Here is an 8,933-nt window from a genome sequence, read left to right as displayed (position 1 = left end):
TGGATGCCTTTTCCTCAACTGGGCTGCCTTGTCTAGCTTCAAAAGAAAATATACCTAGTCTCAGTGCAACTTGATAGGCCATGGCTGGTTGATATCTATACAAAGGCCCCCTATTTTCAGATGAGAAAGGAGGAATATGGGGAAGGAAAGTAGGGAGACGAAACTGCCATTGGATGTGAAGGAAAAATAACACACACACATACATACATATACATGCAAATACATACATACTCATATATATACATACATATTTACACACATATATATGTATACATACACACACATATATATATACACACATATATATACATATATATGTATGTATATATATATATATATATATATATATATATATATATATACACACACACACACACCCTGGAAACATGTTTTGTAAGAGCTATTTAAGGATTTAAGAACAAATCCATATAGCCACCAAATTTTCTCATGTGATGTTGTTATTTTTCAAGAAGTACAATTCTCAGCATTCCAAAATTTACCTGGTCCTTGGGTGAGTGGAGCTTACAGGTTAACTTAGAGTTTTACCCAATATGTCTGGTAAGAACTTAAATGAATCTTGAAATTCAAAGTATACCTTGAAAAGGAAACAAGCTTGAAGGGATAATACCAACACTTAAACACCTGATGCAAAGAAAAACAGCAGCAAGTAAGTATAAATTGACAGAAACTAAATACGAAGCAAGAGGAATTTCTGGGAACATTCAGTGCATACATATATCATCACTATACAAAAGAACAGTAACCAAATCAGTACATTTATGTTCTCCTTTCCAAAGCTAAATAAATACTAACTTAACTCAGTAAAATCTAGTGTGCCTTATGACTAAGCTGACCGCCCTCAGCTCTCTGTCTTCACAGAGGTACAAATTCTGTGTGTAAATATGGAAGACATTTATTGCCAGTCATGAGTACTAAAATCAAAGAACATTCTGTTACTTAAACAGTGTACTTAATTATTAGAATCTGAAGAGGAACTCATTAACCTGCTAACATCCTCCTCTTTAGGTACATCAGGGAAAGTCAAGTCAGAAAACACACACTCCACAAATGCATAGCAAGTAACAAGAACACTGTTCTGTTTCTTGTAATTAGCATGATTCAGTTTAATATTTATATTCTACTTAGAAAAAGCAATGCAGAAACTTTAAGTTCTTGATCACAGATAAAGGAAAACAACTAGAGGTTCAGGAATCCAGGCCAGCCTGTGCTGCAGAGAAAGAACACTGTCTTTACAAATGAAATCCCAGTGAGGCCTGGAGAGGTAGCTTCGTGGCTAAGAGCTCTGATTGCTCTTGCACAAACCTCAGGCTCTTTCTCAGTACCTATGACATGTTGTGCAATCATTGGGAACCCCAGTTCTAGAGGATTCAACACCCTCTTCTCCATGGATACCAGATGGATATGTGACGCACATACATACATGCAGGCAGAACATGAATATATGTGAAATAAAAATAATCTGAAAGATTAAATAAGAATCTAAATCCTCACACTCTTTAATCTACTTTTTTCTGCCATATGAAAGTTACAAAATCTAAAGTACAGAGCTCAGCACAACACCGATTCTCACCTGTAAGAAGTCACATGGTGAGGATTGTTCCCTTCACAGTTATTCCTGTAGGATAGTAAAGAATATGGACCCACAAGTACCATTACTTCTTTTTGATATAATTAAGGTGGCTACCTACTAATGAAGGGATGGCTTGACTATATTGCAGCTAGAGGAATTTAGTCTATCACATTATTTCATCTTCTTAAAAAATAAATAATAAAATATCAATGGGGACTAGCAAGATGACTCAGTGAATAAAGATGTTCGTTTTTACTACTAAGCCTGAGGGTCTGAGTTCCATCTATTAAATGTGTTTGGTGGAAGGAAAGAACTGACACCTGGAATTTTCCCTCGGACCTCTGTGAGTACGTGGGCAGGCAAGTGAGCACACATAGGCAGAAACACATAGGCAGGCAGACACACATGTATGGACACACACACAACCAAAAGAAAAATAATAATACAAGCTTCTCCTAATTCAGTGATGAAAATTACTCCTGTGCTTCCTTCCTCAACTTGAACACAAAAAAGGTATGTTTTCTCAGCAATTAGAAATAGGAAGCTTCTCACTCGGCATTTTAAACTAAAAGGAAAAAATACATCTATTTTACAGAGTTATTCACTATAATTTTTTTCTGTCCTATTATTTACTTTTGTTGAAATGTAAATTAAAAGAAATAGTAATGGGGACAGATGAGCTGGCTTAGTTTTAACGGTACTTTCTGTCCATCCTGATAATATGAAACCAATGCCAAGAACCACAAAGTATGAGGAGAAAAATCTCAAAAGCTATCTTCTAAACTTCATACATATGAATGGTCTGCACATGTGTGCACAAATGGTCTCTCTCTCTCTCTCTCTCTCTCTCTCTCTCTCTCTCTCTCTCTCCACTTACAAAATGAATAAAATCATATAATAATACAGATTTCTTCTAATTAAATAATGAAAGATATTCTTATGAATCATAGTGTTGAATTAATTCTAGGGGAAAAAAGCAGGCAGCATGACTTTCAAGGTCTCTGCCATTGGCAATCTTCATAAATGGTCATGCCTGATTTCAAAGCTATTTCATTCAACCTGAAAAAAATGTAAATATTTATTCAGGTCTTTCAATTTTAAAAAAATAAAGGGGCTCAATTTCTTGAAACCTTACTTTTAACCAAGTCTATGTCCAGGACTCCTCGTTCTGCAAGCTGCAACTGTCCTCCACTATGAGCACTCCCTTTTTCATATCTGGAAGTCTACACAATCCAATGCTGTTTTGTTTCTTTAGTTAAATTACAAAGTCTTTGCACATGGCTTTATAGAACTACCAACTGCATCACTACTTATAAGCACAGTGTGAATTTACAGGGTAATTTTAGGAACAGAAAATCAAGATAACAAATATGAAACATCATTTGATTTCTCTAGCTACAAAAATAGTTTATACAAGTGATATGAAATGAAAGCTTTTGTTTCTTCAACACAGACTTGAAAGCTATTTGTGACAAGGCATTACTTTCAGCAAAAGTCTCTCCAATCAGGTCCAGACCATGAGGTTCCTTTATACATTGATAAGATATTCAAAACAGCATGTGCACCTCTCTGGGACCTATAGACAGGAGGATTGAGAGTGCAAGGGAATCCTCAATTATATAGCAAGTTCAAAGCCAACTGGGACTACATGAGACTCATTCTTAAATCATTAATCAAAACAAAAATACCTGAAATATGTTAATGTATGAAAGGAACTTCTATCAAAAGTCTCCAAGTTTCACATATTGCTAGATAGTGATATGCATTTTGAACAAATCTACTCCCTGTTGTCTGTTTTATTTAGTTTTGTTTTTGGTGAGTGGTATAGGAAACAAAATGCAGGACTTTACAAACACTCTACAAACACTTTTCCAACTAAACTACATACTCAATCAGATCTGTTTATGAGAGATAAACACATAGAGGGAATTAGTGCTATCTTAATTAACTTTCAAATTTTACACATCAACTGATGAATCTTGAAAGTATACACCTTTATATCTATATGCCTCTCATATAAATCTATCAAGTCTATAGTTGCCTCTATTGCTAACCCAGGAGTAGAGACATAAGTAAAGATTCTAGATGCTGTGTGTGCCCTATATAGCTTGGTGAAAAAAATCTTAGAAAAAGGGTCTTATCTTGTAAGACTAACAATGACCATCAGGTACAAAATGTCTCTCTCTCTCTCTCTCTCTCTCTCTCTCTCTCTCTCTCTCTGTCTCTCTCTTTCCTTTTCCTTTCCCCCTCTCTGTTTCCCTCTGTTTCCTTCCCCCTCCACTTTTCTTCTCCCCATCTCTCTTTCCCTCTCTCTATACCCTCCCTCCCTCTCTAGCCCTCCCCTTTCCCCTCTTCTTCTTTCTCTTTCTCTCTCTCTCTCTCTCTCTCCCTCTCTCTCTCTTTCTCTCTCTCTGCTGTGATTGTATGTGTGTGTGTGTGTCTGTCTGTGTGTGTGTGTTTGTGTGTACATATTCCCATGGTTAGAACCAACTCAAAACAGCTCTCTTTCTCAAGATTTTACTTAGCATTATTTGAAAGAGGTCATTTTTAGTATAATCACTAAAGATAATATGATTTAAAAAATGGATTTGATAACTAAAAGTGTTGGGGTTCAAAAAACCAAAACAACCTGAATAGTCACAAGAATCCAGCAAAGCAAGATCTTTATTTGGATTAGGTAGCAAAAATTGACCAGTCAGGGACAACAGCACAGAGTCAGGTGCTGGGCCTTTGACCATTCATCTTAATAAGTATACAGATGGCAAATTTTCATTGTACTCAGGCCCCTACTGATCCATAAGGGACACAGAACAGATTCAGGAGCTGACCTGTGACTCTGAAGAGAGATTGTACATTATTTTTAAAGGATGAGATCACAAAGCTAGGGGGAGTGGGTGGGCTGTAGCATTGTCCAATCATATTTTGACACAAGGAGTTGAACAAGGATGTAAGCATTGGTGACTGACCCTTATCTGCATCACATGCTTTTCAGATCCTTGATTAATAGTATTAGTGGTCCTTCTAGTGGACTTTTGGTCCTTCTGGTGAACATTTGGTCCAGTAAAAAAGAAATGGAATTACTACCTGTAGTCACTTAAGTCATAACAGGCAATACTTTTATAACTTGGGTGTCTTAGTTTAGATAGCAGGCCACTTCCCTCTTCACATTCTTTACTAGTTGACAGCCAAACATGAAACACCTAAAGAAGCAGGATAGGAGTTGGTGCAAGAGCTTGGAAGCATGAACTCATTTTTGACCCTGTCAGCAAGATGGAGATTTTTCCTGAGATGACTCGACTCAGGCACTTTTTCAGGAACAACCAAAAACATAGAAAGTCTTTTGGGATTGGGCTTAGGATGTAGGTCAGTTGGCAGAATGATTACCTAGTATGCACAAAGACTGGGGTTCTATTTTTCGGACCACATAAACCAAAAGTGGCATACATGCCTATAATAATCCAAACACCTGGGAGGTAGAGGCAACAGGACCAGGAAAAAGCTCAAGATTATCCTCAGATCTTTGGAGACAAGAAGAAACCCTGTCTCAAAAATGCCCTAAAGTCAACACAATGACTCTGTGGGTAAAGGCACTTATAGCCAACACTAATCAGTTCAATCCCTGAAACCCACAGAGTGGAAAAAGGGAATCAACTGTCAAATTATCCTGTGACCTCCAAAAGCACACCTTGATATGCGTGTATGTGTTCATGTGCACACACATAAATACACACACATTAATAAATACAAATTTGAAATTTCTTATGGACTCTATAAAAGAATCTACTAAAAGTAAAAATGGAAGACAATCATAGAGTATATAACCAATGCCTAGAAACCTGCTATAGGCCTTTCTCTAGGAAGATTGCAGTTTGTATTTGACTGTGGGGATTGCAGCAGGAGATAATAGAGAAGAAAAAAATATTCTACATGCTTCTCCTTATCACCAGAAATGTTAAATTAAATCTCCCTTGAAGATGGGGAGATCCAAGGGTCTGGTTCATAATCCCTCCTCCCATTAATGATTTTTCAGAGAGAAATCTATGGATTTTTCAAAGACCTTCAACTCTTCCATGCATCTTAAAAATTTCTGGAAACAACAGTAGAGGCAGAGAAATTTCTCATCAACAAATCTCTCACCTTAACTATAAAAATTCACTGAAAAGACATGAGACAGCTGCCCGTCCTTTATAAGAGTTGCCTTTTCTGGTTTCTCTATTGCATTTTGTTCTTCTATGTACAATAGTAGTGCATAATTTAACTGCATGATTTAATTATTTGCCAAAGTTCAAAAGTGCAAAATTTTATGTATGAATAATTACTGACACAGGCAAGCAGTGGTTATTTCAGAATAAACATCCAGGAGCTAATTGTGCTTCCAATTACTTTATTGAAGGTGTAGCAAATTCTGAATTTGTTTTATATTCAAAACAGATTTTATCCTTTTAAATTAAAAAATAATTTGAAATTTAAAAAAAGTAAATATAAGATTTTATAAGCCATGGGGAATAATATCTAATTAAAATGTCAGTGTACCATTTGGAGCAGATGAGATGGAGCATTGGATTTTTGTTACAGCTGACAGATTGTATAAGATTGACAAAAACAGTGAAAGAAGATATGGGAATTTTTTATTGTTTTTCCAGAAAACACTTCAAGGCCAACTTTGAATTTCTCCTTTCTCATATCAAATCTTCTATTACTTCCATGTAAAAAGGCTGTATAAATACAGAAGCCTACATCTGATATACTGGATCTGAGTACTTCACACAGAAATATTGTGAAGATACTATTAAACAGTGACACCACATTTCTAGATAATGTCACCTGAAAGATGGCAGTTCTATTTGTAAAAACATGCAGGAAAATTGAGGGTTTTAATTTTTTCTTCAATGCAGGATACAGCTAAAAAGCCAGTCAGGTATCTGTAGTTTAGGCTAAAAATAAGTAGCCATAATCATAGAAATATATATTAGGTAAAGAGAAGAGGAGAGGAGAGGAAAGAAGAGGAGAGGAGAGGAGAGGAGAGGAGAGGAGAGGAGAGGAGAGGAGAGGAGAGGAGAGGAGAGGAGAGGAGAGGAGATTAGAGGAGAGGAGATTAGAGGAGAGGAGAGGAGAGGAGAATTTAGGAGAGGAGAGGAGATTAGAGGAGAGGAAATTAGAGGAGAGGAGAGGAGAGAGGAGAGGAGATTAGAGGAGAGGAGAGGAGAAGAGAGGAGAGGAGATTAGAGGAGAGGAAATTAGAGGAGAGGAGAGGAGAGGAGAGGAGAGAGGAGAGGAGATTAGAGGAGAGGAGAGGAGAGGAGAGGAGAGGAGAGGAGAGGAGAGGAGAAAGGAGGAAAGAAGAGGAGAGAGAGGAAGATAGAGAAAGAGAGAGAGAGAGAGAGAGAGAGAGAGAGAGAGAGAGAGAGAGACAGACAGACAGACAGACAGACAGACAGACAGAGAAAGAGAGATCACCTATGGTATAAAGAATTTAGATAAAACTAAGTTCCAAGAACTAATCCCTTTAATGTAGAGAGGAATAGTCAGCAAGCAAGAGTAACGAGGAGAAGGTTATTAGCCAGAGGAGGCAAAAGGAAAATGGTTAGCAAATGAAACAGCATCACCATGAGCCAAAGAACATGGGAGTAAATGGGGGATTTGACAACCTACTGATTTTTATTTTCTTTGGTAAGAGCTGGTTTCATAAAGTGGTAGGCATGGAGGCTGCACATGTGTGTGTTAAAGAGTATTGTGAGCAGGGAGAGAGAGAGAAATGAATGAAAACAAGGGCTCATAAATTGAGTAGAGAACTGTCTTGCTAGAGGAGAGCACATGGATGTCAAAGAATGGTGTATTTTAACTTAAGTTACATGAACACCATGCTTGCATGCTGATTGGAACTGGTAAAATAGAAAGGTGGATTATGGTGCTGCAGAGGGACTTACACAGAATGGAGGGAGAACCAGAATATAGATAAAGATATGACTCACTGTTAGGGAGAAAACTTCTTTAGCATGAGGAAAGATTGAGTACAGAAGGTGGCCCAAAAAAAGTTCTGCTGAAGAGATTCTGAAGCAACTCCTGCCGCATACTTCTGACTTCTAAATTGAACATAAGGAATGGAAGGCACAGGGAGCTTGAGGAGAACTACCTGGAAGTCTGAGCATGAGACTGGAAAGACTCAACGCATGAACATCCTGAACAAGGAAGAGTAAATGAGACTACTGAAGCTTGTGAGCTTATAAGCTATGTGATTTGTTCATCAACATTTGTGCTTCTTTATCTTTGCATGGAGACTCTGAGAGTAGACAACTGGATTCATCCAATACTGGCTACTTGTTCCTCAACTGGAGCACAGGCAAGGAGGGCAAAAGACTGACTGTGGTAAGAGAACATAATGTCTGAAAAGGCTGAGAACAGAACACATGTGAAATATTAACTTGAAAGGTCACAAGGGAGGCCACTGAAGAGCTGCAATTCCTATACTGTACATGCAGGGGCAAAAGATGACCAGAAATGAGTCTGACCATTTCCTATCTTGCTTGGGACTCTTGTGTCCAGAGTATCTTTGGCTCTACTGCCCTCTCTAAACACATCTTGAACTTCAAGGTGCCTGGAGATACTTACTAAGCTGGAACCATTTCTGATACCCACACAATGGCTGATATGTGGTGTGGTGTGGTGTGATGTGGTGTGGTGTGGTGTGGTGTGGTGTTCTGTATTGTGCTGTGCTATGATGTGCTGTGTATTGGTATGCTGTGGTAGCCTGTGTTGGTGTGGTAGTATGATGGTATGGTGTGGTAGACAAGAACAGAAGAAGCTGTGAGCATCAAGAAACAATGGGAACCTTCTTTATCTGTGCTTGTCTTGAATTCCTGGTCCATGTGTAGGGCTTTGACAAGACTCCAACTTTAAAATAAGCACAGAAAGCACACACTGTGTGTTCTTGGACACCCCAAGCTATGGGAATTTGTTGTGAAGATGAATCTTAATTTATATTCTGGACATAAAAAGCCATTAGACCTTGGGCTTGAGCCTGAGACCATGCTATGTAGTATCACAGGCTGAACCTAACCCACAGCAATCCTGGAACTCAATGTGAAGAGCCTTTCCAATGTGTTCTTGCTGATGAAGGGAGCCACTAGCTAGTAAATCTTCCCTAATGTCTTGTTGTCAGGCCTAAGATGAATATGGGCTGATGAGACAATGTAAAATCTACTCATTTTTGCCTTTATCTCTCATTCATTTACTCTTTATTTTTTCCTTCATGCATGACAGGAGAAGAGACAAACAGGCATGTCCTAGGTTAGTTATTCTCAACCTTCTTAATATTGTAGTGACCCGCAACCATAAAATTATT

The sequence above is a fragment of the Arvicanthis niloticus genome, unplaced genomic scaffold, assembly GCF_011762505.2.
Source record: "Arvicanthis niloticus isolate mArvNil1 unplaced genomic scaffold, mArvNil1.pat.X pat_scaffold_647_arrow_ctg1, whole genome shotgun sequence".
Classification (NCBI taxonomy): domain Eukaryota; kingdom Metazoa; phylum Chordata; class Mammalia; order Rodentia; family Muridae; genus Arvicanthis; species Arvicanthis niloticus.
Note: the sequence above shows the minus strand (reverse complement) of the source record.